This window comes from Rhipicephalus sanguineus, chromosome 4 (genome assembly GCF_013339695.2).
Source record: "Rhipicephalus sanguineus isolate Rsan-2018 chromosome 4, BIME_Rsan_1.4, whole genome shotgun sequence".
Classification (NCBI taxonomy): Eukaryota; Metazoa; Arthropoda; class Arachnida; order Ixodida; family Ixodidae; genus Rhipicephalus; species Rhipicephalus sanguineus.
In genome coordinates, this window is record NC_051179.1 from 122,764,584 (window position 1) to 122,776,017 (window position 11,434).

The 11,434-nt window shown below is 44.3% G+C and overlaps 2 pseudogenes; both read left to right on the forward strand.

Annotated features, from left to right (window-relative positions):
* The first annotated feature begins 471 nt into the window (after positions 1-471).
* LOC119391570 (uncharacterized) lies at positions 472-4,607 on the forward strand (annotated as a pseudogene).
* Positions 4,608-10,061: 5,454 nt separating this feature from the next.
* Positions 10,062-11,081, forward strand: LOC125758292 (uncharacterized; annotated as a pseudogene).
* Positions 11,082-11,434: the final 353 nt, after the last annotated feature.

The window sequence follows — 11,434 nt, forward strand, 5'->3', positions numbered from 1 at the left end:
TAAAGTGGAAGCGAACATTGACGGAGTGGCACTCTTTAAGAGCAGCCAAACATCTTTTTGGCCCATTCTTTTGCGTTGCACAAATCTAAAGGCTTCCACACCATTTGCGGTCAGCGTTTATTGTGGACCCGGCATGCCGCCAAGCCTTCAAGACTACCTCGCCCCATTCGTAAATCATGTGCTGGACCTTGCGTCGAATGCAATAGTATTAAAGGGCACCCGTGTCGGTGTGATCCTGACAGTAGTCGTGTGTGATGCGCCTGTTAGGAGCTTCGTCAAAGCCATAGTTGGCTATACTGGCTATCATACGTGCGAATTATGTACTCAGAAAAGCCAATATTTCCCAACCTGCATGCACCACTGCGTACAAATGCCGCCTTTCGATCACAGGAGCAGGAGATTCACCATAATGGCCTGTCGCCATTCCTATCATTGAGCTTGGATATAATGAAGTGTTTCCCGACCGACTACATGCATCTGGTTTGCCTTGGTGTGATGCGGCGGATGCTGAGAAACTGGGTGAGCAGAGGGCAGGGTCCAAGGACAAGCAGGTTGGGCAGGTTTGAGTGCTGCAAACTCAATGATTGTTGGCAAGAATGTGCAAATGCTTTCGAGCAATCCAACTCCTCCGTTCCCCTTGGCATTCTTTGGAAGTAGCTGGCAAAAGCAACGGAATTTCGCACATTCCCCTCTATGTGGGGCCTGTGGTGCTTAAAGCTGTGCTCCCAGCGTCACAGTACCAGCACTTTCTTATGCTCCATGTGACAGTAAGAATACTGGTATTTCCACTGCACCATGTAGAATAAAACCAGTTTGCCTGTGAGCTGCTGTGGTACTTTGTTCAGCAATTCGGTAAGCTGTACGGTGAAAAGTAGCTTGTGTACAATGTGCACACTCTTAGTCATCTCGCTGAACATGCTTGGTGCATGGACCTTTTGATGATTATGTGCACACTCTTAGTCATCTCGCTGAACATGCTTGGTGCATGGACCTTTTGATGACTTCAGTGCCTTCCCATCTGAAAGCCATCTGGGGAAAAATGAAGAAGTTGAAGCGATCCTCCAACAAGCCACTCGCTAAACTCAGCAGGAGGCTGTCAGAGATGAGGCATTTCAAACCAAAGGTACAGAAGCAAGGGCCATGTCATCTCAAAGCAGGAGACTGCTTCTTGCTGGATGATGGACGAGCCGTTGTTGTGGAAATCAATGACAGCAGGGGCGTAGCCAGGAATTTTTTTCGGGGGGGGGGGGGGGTTCAACCATACTTTATCTATGTTCGTGCGTGCATTTGTATGTGTGCGTATATATATACGCAAGCAAAACTGAAAAATTTCGGGGGGGTTTGAACCCCGGGCCCCCAACCCCCCCCCCCCCTGGCTACGCCCCTGAATGACAGCAATTTTAAAGCTGCAGTTCTACGAAATCCAAGGAACTTTTACAAAGTCCCACTGCAATCATCTTGACTTCGGATATGTAAATGTGATGCTGCTAGTGGTAATGTTAAAACATGGAGACTTGAACACCTACGTGGCAAAACACAGTACCTTAAACTGAGGCACAGAAAAAAAAATAGTTTTTCCTTTGTTGCACCTGCACTGAAAAACCACAACCATCAGTCTTGCAGCAAATTGGCATTTCTCGGTGGACCGATCAACCAACATTATGGGCAGGGCTGGGCAAAGATACTTTGAAATTGTATCGCGATACGATACAAGATACTCAGGCAAAAAGTATTGGAGATACAGATACAAAATACAGCCGCAATAACTGTATCGGATACGATACTTGGCAATTGTATCTTAAGATACTTCGATACATTCTCAAATTTGTTATCCATATAATGTAGCAGCAAACGCCTATGCACGACAATGTCTGCTGGAAACTTTCTTAACTGTGACCTATTTTGTTTCACTTGAATGAAATGTCTTCTTATCTCAAAAGTTTTGCCCTTCTTGCTCAAAGTGAATTAGTTTCCTTCCAAAACAACTTATTGGGGCTTGTTTTAGCTTCTTCACAGGACAACTTTTTATAGTGTCATTTTTGCATTTGATGGGAGTCGCTGCTCAGCTTGCCGACCAGCTAGCGGGTTGCCATATAATCACATAACGTCAATAGGAAGCCTTCGCACGACGGCGCAAATACCGGTGTGGACGTTTACTTTGTCCGTAAAAGAAGGTTTGCACAATACCGTATATCCGAACAGGCGTACAGCAGCAACAACGCTGGTAACGGCTTTTTTTTTTAGGGGGGGGGGGAGGAGGGGGGAACGCATGGTGTATACGGGGTTTGAGACCGTTCGCTAGCGGCCCGGCCGGCACACATGACCGTCTCCGTCCCATTTGTTTTTATTTTCTAATTAAGTATGTTCGTGAGCTACACAGACATGACTGGTCTGAAGCATATCTTTCGTGAGGAACATGTGGTCAGCATGTGCTGAAACATAACCTTGGAACAAAAAATGTACATTTCAATCTGCGTCCAGATTTCACTCGTTGTGTACATCGGTATCGATGTTTCTCGAATCCTGACTCCAAATCCCCTTCAGAAATGACCTATATATGAGATATCGGATCTTTCCAAATGGCAATGTCATTTTGTTCAAACTCTCTCCGACCCCACAATCTTCCCTGTCCCGGCCCTTGGAGCTAAATTTCGCGACTGCGGCCCGCCGGCTATAAGCTGAGTTTGAGACCCCTGGTGTATACGTAGATGACGTAAAACTGCAATGAATTTCCATGATTCTACTTAGCTGCTGGCGTAAGGGATTCTTTGTTGATATGCTCACTAACCTGCAATCTTTCAGCAATATTTCTTCAACGAGAGAACATGTGCAACATAGAAATGTCTCAGACGTATTGTATAGAATTGCACAAAGCGTCGCAGGACACTGCCGCTATTCGCACTATTGCCGCTTATAGCTCCCATTTCCTCCTCTCTAACTTTCCTTCCCCCTCCCCCCTTCCCCAATGCAGGGTAGCCTACCGGGCTCAGCCCTGGTTAAACTCCCCGCCTTTCTTTTATACTTATTCTCTCTCTTATTACGTGGCGGCTAGTGATAGGAAAAATATTTAAGACTGCCTAAAACAGAAAAAACAAATATAAGTAAAAGAGAGAGGTGGTTGTGTATCAAACATTCACATTGAATGAGTACAGAAAGACAATACAGACGACGCCCTTAATAGCTATGAGCATGAAGTATTGTACACTTACATGTTGAGAGAATAGAAAATTCAGTGCCTACGGAAAATTGCCTGAAACGGCTCGTTGGGACGCTCATGAATAAATCGGAGCATTCACTAAAACAACGTTTCTCGAATCCCCTTCCTAACATCTTTAAGATGGCTCCTAAATATTTCCATTATTATAATGCAAACTCAATTTCGCTATTTTTTTAAGCGGTAAGCAGAATATTTTGTACTGTATACTCAAGGCACGCCCACATAATAATATATTTGTTTTCAAAATCGCCTTGGCAACGTCTAAATGTGTAAACAGTAGTAGAAATAAAGCAGACAGAAGAATAAAGCAGAAATCTCATTTTGGGAGCGCGTTACAAAATACATATTGCAGTGACCAGACCAGAAAAACAGTGCAGAGACCTAGGTAAGTATGTGATGCAAAATGACCGCTAAGAAAGCGCTTGTGCCAGTAAACAAATGATTTCATAAATTCTTGGAATAAATATAGATGGAAGTGAAAAATACGGTACGCTAAGATTTTTTCTGTTAGGTAAACGCTTGCTCTATTAGATCTAGCATCAGTACCGGTGGTGCTAAAGTTGTTAGAATCTTATTTGCATATAAGTTAATTCATTGCACGCAAGTCAAACTTACATCCACGAGATCCTTCAAATCGCTGATATGTAAAATCCACGCGACGCAAAGCGACCCCATTCTTGCACGCATCACATTTCGTTACGGAGCAAGACGCAAGAGAATCATCAATAACGACACTGTAACAACATGAGAATTTGCGCGATAGACGCCGCACGCAGTGGAGTACGCGGCGCATGTACAGTTGCTAAGAGCAAGTGTCACGGCATTGGCGCAACTAAAAAGAAAAGAAATCGAGAAAACAAAAGGTGCGTGGGCTGGGCGTAGACGTCCGCGTGCTTGTCTTCCTCATTTTCTACCCTCACTGGATGACTCTGGCGTAAAAATAAAATAACGCCACTGCCCTTAGACTTATTCAGATGGCTTAGTGACACCAGTACCAGCTTGAGAAGCGGTGCTTGGCCAGCGATTATTGTTTCGCACAGTTGTGTTGCGATAGAAGTATCTTGTATCTTAAGATACACGATACATTATCGAATGTATCGGAAATACAGATACTCATCTTTCGAGACGTATCGCGATACAGATACAAGATACCCATAGAGTATCTAAGATAGTATCTAAGATACATGTATCTTCGATACCACCCAGCACTGATTATGGGAATGTTATTGCGATGTGCAAAAAAATGTCTGTGCCTGTGCATTACTTAGACAACTGCCATAGGAAATTCTGTGTGGTTTTTGTTCATTTTGTATTTATCGATATGCAGCCAGTGCCACATGTGTTTCAACGTTGTGCTCCGCAGCCACTAGTCAACCATGATCCGGGCTGAACCTCCTCCTTTAATTCACTCCCCTCAACACCTACTCACCGTGTTGACAGCACCTGTCCGTCAGATCCTTGAAGTGCTCTTACCTCACTATGCCACAGTTGCCATATGCACCCTTCTTTGAAGCAAGAGGACGCAGGATCACTGAAAAATGATCCTAGTCACAGACCTACCTGGTGTCGACAACAGCCTCACAAAGCCAAACCATTGCAGCGATGATCAGCCAGTGGCCACCTAACATTAATGAGCATATGTATTTCACCACATGGTGCTAACCCCTTTCCTCTGCTGCATCTCCCTGACTGCTTACCCACCACGTTTGACAGCACTCTGTATGTCGAGTCATAACAGTGGTGCTCAGCACTCCATGCAGTGGGAAATATTCGGGGTACTTGACATCAGTGATGTGTTACACTGCAAACTGTTTACTGGAAGAACTGTTTACAGCATCGCACAGCCTGCAAGGACGATTTCAACTGCACCAAAACTTCATTGCGATGTCAAACGAATGAAGTCAAGGTATTGGATGCGGTGAATGTTCATAATCAAGCAACTTTTATTTGAGAAGTCCAGTTGTCATCTATCACGACTGATTGTGTCACCTCTAATGTTGACCATCTCACTACAAGCTTTCCATGGTGTTGATGTGCAGACTAATGCAATTTACAATTTAAGTGTGCCTACTGTCACCAGGATATGACTTGATGCTATGTGTCCCCTGATCTATCGTGCTTGCTTTCTATCTCTGTTACATTTATCATTTGTTATTCTGATGCACACTGCATGGTCCTTAACTTGTAGTTTTTTGTTATTCTCCAAGTTTCTGCACTCCGTGCTAGTACTGAGAGAATGCAGTAACTGTATACTTTTCATCTTAAACAGTGACAAGTTTTCGGTCTTGATTTTGGAATGTCTGCTGCAAGCACACTTGAGCACATTTTTGTTCTCCGTTGAATTTTCTTTTCACGTGTATGCACCCATCTCAGTAATTGTCCTAGATATGCATACTCTTTTACTCATTCTAAAGGCCGGCTGCACAAAATGGCCCCTTTCTTGACTGAACCTTTTTTGTGCACTTCATGTGGAGAACCAGCTGTAGAATCTTTGTAGATAATAGCTTTTTCTTGGGTATCCCTTGGCAATGCATAGCCTCACAATATTTTTACTTAGACTATGAAAAAGCATTTTACGATGAAAGCTACATAAAGGTTGTCAGCGCACTTAATTGGACCAGTTGGTTCTGCATGTCGACGATATGGGTGCGCTTTGAAGACGCGGACAGGGAAGAGACGGGACACACACTGCGCATTGTGTCCTGTCTCTTCGCTGTCTGCGTCTTCAAAGCGCACCCACATCGTCGACACATAAAGGTGTTTGTTACACATAGAAAATTTCTCAATTACTAGACTGACAGTATGGCTGTGATATATTGTGAAATGTCTTTTCTTGAAGCCAAGTTGCTCTATATAGGGTGGATATAGTGAGGTGTTTCCCTTGTGCTATTAGAAATTATTTCATGAATACTTCGCATATCACTGAAAGTAGGCTGATCGGCCTATGTCATTTACCTCTTTTATAGATGTCTCCTTTTTTGTATATTAAGATTATATTAGTCATTTCTCAACTCAGTGCAACATTTCGTTTTGACACATTTTTTGCATAGTGTCGCTGGTGTGTTATATGTGACATTATTTCCTCCATCTTAATAATGTGCAGCTTATTTTCTGTCTGCCTATCCTCGTGCTCTGCCAATAAGCCCTGAGCTTTCGTTTCAGGAGAGGTTTGAGGTCAAGTGCCGGGATAGCCATGAATGTATTGGTAGTGGTTGCGTTGACAGATGCAGCAAGCTGGTCTGTCAGCACGTTTCCGTGTATCTCGCGGTGTCCTGGAACCCAGCATACTACAACATGCTGCTTTAGTTAGTAGACTGTGCATAGGAGTGAGTAGAGAGATACAAGGACAGTGTTTTTGTGTTTTTTCGGGGTTTTGAGGGCTTTTACCACGCTTAAGGAATCTGTGTATATTACTGCACTTTGTAGTTTTAATTGTTTCATGTGTTTGAGAGCCGCAAGTATCGCGTAGGCCTCTGCTATGAATATACTTGTATTAGGATTCAGAGCGCCGGCATCCGAAAAGGATGCGCCAACCGCTGCTTACGACACAGTACTGAGACTTCGAGGCATACTTGGAGGAAATGAAATTTCATCGTCGTACGTGTTCAGCATGCACGCGCATAGCATCATGAGCGCCCTCAGTGATTGCTGCTCTGTGAAATAGATAAATTTTGCTTTGTAGTGCGCTGCGTGCCTTCGCCGCGCAGTCTGCATGTGAAATAACACCGAACCAGGAGGCTTACAGAGAAACAGAGCGAAAGTAGGACTGAATATTTGGCCATACGGAAAGCTGATCGAAAGTATACAAGGATGGCATAGCTATCAGTAGTAAAAAAGGGCCCATGTACATCTACGGCAAATCGTGCAACACTGATTGGAAATGCGAAAAATTAGAAATTGACCGCCAGCTCGCTGGCTGCAAGTACAAGAAAGGCGCTACAGACTTGACTCGAACGATCACGTCTATGCCTTCCGTGAGTGCGCAGTGAACTTGACTGTAAAATATGTCCCTGTAGCAACTGCAGTTGCCATGGAGCCAGCTGCAAGCTGTTTATATGCAACTCCACAGAACATGTCGAAAAAATGACATTAACTGTTTGTTAAGGTAGGTCACCACCTTCAAAAACGAATTTTTTGATAAAAAAATGATTTTTTTAATTCGACATCTTCAAGCTCCTTGTCTATTCAAGAGTATTTAGCAAAAAGAATTATGTAGTTATCTTGAGCCCTTCGACAGTTCTGACAATTTTTGCAACCCTTCTAAGACACATTCGAAACCGAAACTGAAGGTTTCTGATTCCACAACATCTACCATGTCGTCATAAATGTTTTTCCTTATCCATATTTTGAAATGATAAGTGTGTAAGTACATTCTAAAGCTTGTGGCGCCTTATGTTTTCGATTTATTTCAAAATTTTTAGTACATGGCTGCGGCACTCCGTTGTTTAAATTGTGCACGTTTTCGCACGGCTGTCTGTGCTTTTTCATACACCACTTCGAGCTCTTGGACTTAGTTGTGGCCTTTCAAGGAGAAAGTTATAGTACTCCACGAAATATGGCAAAGTATAGGACAAAAAAGAAGCATCAACGCAAGCTATGAAATCAATATACCAAGCGTAGACCCGCTGTGGTGCACATAGATGGGAGACAGCTGGAGACGCAAAATGAGCTAGAAAAAATATGTGATTCAGCTCTCTCAAAAGGAGAATGCGCCGCTTTGGAAGAAGTCGCAAGCTATGATCCTGGAGAATTTCAGACATATTGAATGTTTTTTTATTAAATTATATTCAACTGAAATCTTTAAAGTCCTTTTTCTCAAAACATAATTTTTTGCATCCTACACTTACGCGAAACTTCCTTCTCATAAACATTTTTACATACAATTTTTCGTGCTATTTCTTTATAGGTTGAGTAGTGCATCCAGCAGAATTATTGAAAATAAGCAGGAACATTCGGTACTATGGACAACTGTCTGCAAAATAAACCTGTCAAATATAAACTTTTCCATTCTTTTTACGATAACGCGCCTTAGATTAGAAATGGGGTGATCGTGGAGGTTAGATGCACAGGATAGTGTCCTCACTACGTACCTCCTAAGTCGCGTTGCAATCGCACTAACCATTTTGTAGTTATGACTGTTGGCGCAACATGCATATTTTGGCAGATTTTAATTTTTATAAATATTGTGTTTTACATTTTTAGCAGTTTCATCATTCTAAAGTTTCACTTTACCTAAGCCCTACAAGCCAAAACCATAATTAAAACTTTCGGACTGCAACTGTAAAATTTTTTCTCGAAGGTGGTAAACAAGATTCAGAACAATTTGGTCAAAGAGCGCACTACCTTAATGCTTTGGTAAATATGAATTAGCCTCAATAAAGACATTAAACAGGCAATCTAGGGATTTGTCTTACAATCTAGGGAATTTCCGGGGGTTAATCTAGGGATAAAACATTGTCTTAGGTTGGCATCACTGGTCCAGACCTCGCTGTCGAATTGTTAGCTCGGGTTGTGGGTTGCAAACGCTGCGGTTCTGGGCTCCTGAGTCATCGCGTTCGCTCATAATACCCTCCAAGTGGAGGACATGTCGCACTGTGAGGAAAGGAGTACGACGAGGTGCTAAGCGAACTGGGCCTCACGCAGTTTGTCGCGAGGCCTTGTTCGGATTCCCTGCGCAGCAGGAGGCTCGCAAGTCAAGCTTTCATGGATGACTCCCTTGGCCTACAATCCGCTATGTAAATTCTGTCCCCAGACGGCCACCTTGTTCCACGTGATCTGGGAGTGCCAACACAATCCCAATATATCCGCCAAACATAAACCTACATTAGTCGAGTGGGAAGCGACCCTGTCCAGCTCTGACCCATGGCAGCAACAAGCCCTGGTCGACCGAGCCCGGACGGCGGCAAGAGCCAATGGTCTTCCGGACTAGGACGTCCAGCCACTAGAGACTCAACTTGTTAGAAATAAACGTTTTACTCTCTCTTTCATGGATGACGCGGGTGAGCCTGTGTCCAAGCGGTTCAGTGCGGTTTCAGAGAGTGAAGACGACCGCATCTGCGAATAAGATGCTTTTCTTGTCGAGTGCGACGAAGGGTCTGCAGAGATGCCCCTTGTGCAAAGCGGCTATGAGTGTAGCTCAAGTGACGAAGATAGTCATCTCAGTCGCGTATCGAGTGATGACTGTGCCACTTCAGACAGCTGCACAGGGCCAGATGAAGAAGCAGCGCTCACCTGTAGCACAACTCTTTCTGTTGAAACTGCGAAAGTGCCTGCAAGTGAAGAGTTCGCAGCCATTGCTGGCAAGCATAACATGACGCATGGCTGCATTAACGATATCCTCGACTTCTGTCGGCGCAGAGACATCGCTGACCTTCCCAAAGGACGCAAGGACCGTTTTGAAAACCGAGCGTAAAGCTCAGGTGGAGCAATATGGTTCGTTTTTCCACTTCGGCCTAGAAGAAGGTATTCGTCAAGTGTTGCGTCAGGTGCAAACCGCTCCTTCTGAACTGAAACTGCAAGGCAACATTGACGGAGTGCCACTGTTCAGAAGCAGCCAGCTTGCCTTCCGGCCCATTTTGTGCTGTATAACAAATGTGCAGGCATCGGCGCCATTTGATATCAGTGTGTACTGTGTCGCAGCGAAGCCACTGTGTCTAGGTGATTACTTCCTACCATTATTGCAAGAAGTCTCCAAGCTAAACTCTGAGGGGATGAGCATAGGAGATGTTCATGTACAAGTGATCATTGGAGCCACGGTGTGTGACGCCCCTGCAAGAAGCTACATCAAGTGTATTTGGCCACACTGGCTATTATGCCTGTGAGCGGTGCAGCCAAAAAGGAAAGCACGTTGAAAACAGGGTCACATTTCCCGGACTTCATGCACCAGCATGGAGAGATGCATCGTTTCGTTCTCAAGAGAACAAATGCCCTCATAATGCTGCTTCACCTTTTCTGTCACACCTGATGTCGACATGGTTGCGTTCTTCCCAACAGAATACATGCACCTTGTCTGCCTGGGAGTCATGCGACGGCTTCTCAGAAACTGGATATGCCAAGGCCACAGCAACAGGCTGAGCAGAGCTCATCGTTGCCAACTAAATGAGAGCCTGCGAGAAGTATCCAAGGCCTTTCCACTGAATTTCGAGCGAAAGCCAAGGGGCACATGAGAACTTGATCGGTGGAAGGCAACAGAGTTTCGCACATTTCTCCTTTATGTGGGGCCTTTATTGTCTTGAAGCCTCTTCTGCCTCTGTCACACTACAAGCATTTTTTAATGTTTATTTTAGCCCCCGGAATTTTAGTGTCGCCAAAGCTCTACATTGAGTAAAATGATTTTGCTAAAGAGGTGCTAATGTACTTTGTACAAGAATTTGGCGAGCTATATGGGAAAAGGGAGCTTGTGCACAATGTACACACAGTTGTTCACTTTGCTGACCAGTGCCGGGAGCATGGCCCGTTAGATAAGTTCAGTGCATTTCCGTTGGAAAGCTACCTTGGACGAATGAAAAAGTTGCTGCGATCTACCAACAAGCCACTTTCGCAGTTAAGCAGGAGGATCTCAGAACTGAGATACCCATCCCAGAACCATGCAAAGAAGAAACAGCAACAAGTGCAGCCTGGAGACTGCTTCCTGATTGAGGACGGACCTCTTGTTCAAGAAGTTATGCGAGACCAGTTCAAGGGAGCAATTCTGCCACATGCCAGGGACATTTTGAGGTTCCTCTCAGGTCTTCTCAGCTTGACATCAAACTGGCGCTGTGACACCTTATGTAATAGAACTAAGGTGTGGCCCCTTGAACACCTCCAGAACGCATCTCAGAGCCTGAGCCTGTGCTACAAACGAGGACATGTCATTGCTACGTAGAGGCACTGCCATTTCGCACCTTAAATATAGTTCTTTTATTGTTGGCCCTGTAATCAAGTTGCAGGCAGTCATAGTAGTAAAATAGGGGACGCCGAATCTCTTCATTCATGATGCTTAACATATCCATTTCTTTGTTACTTCTCAAGAAAAAATGCAGAATGCTTTTCTAAAAAGTTCAATGACACTGATATTATTGGTATTCAACATTGTTTTAGGATCACAGGTGGCCATGGAACGGAAGGGAACAAGGCTTGTGTTGGGTCAGGCGGCTCAGATCTCTTCCGCAAGACAGAAGGTGAGGCTAGTACTATAAACTGGCTGCATAAAAAACTTGGTGGCAGCCACTACCACAA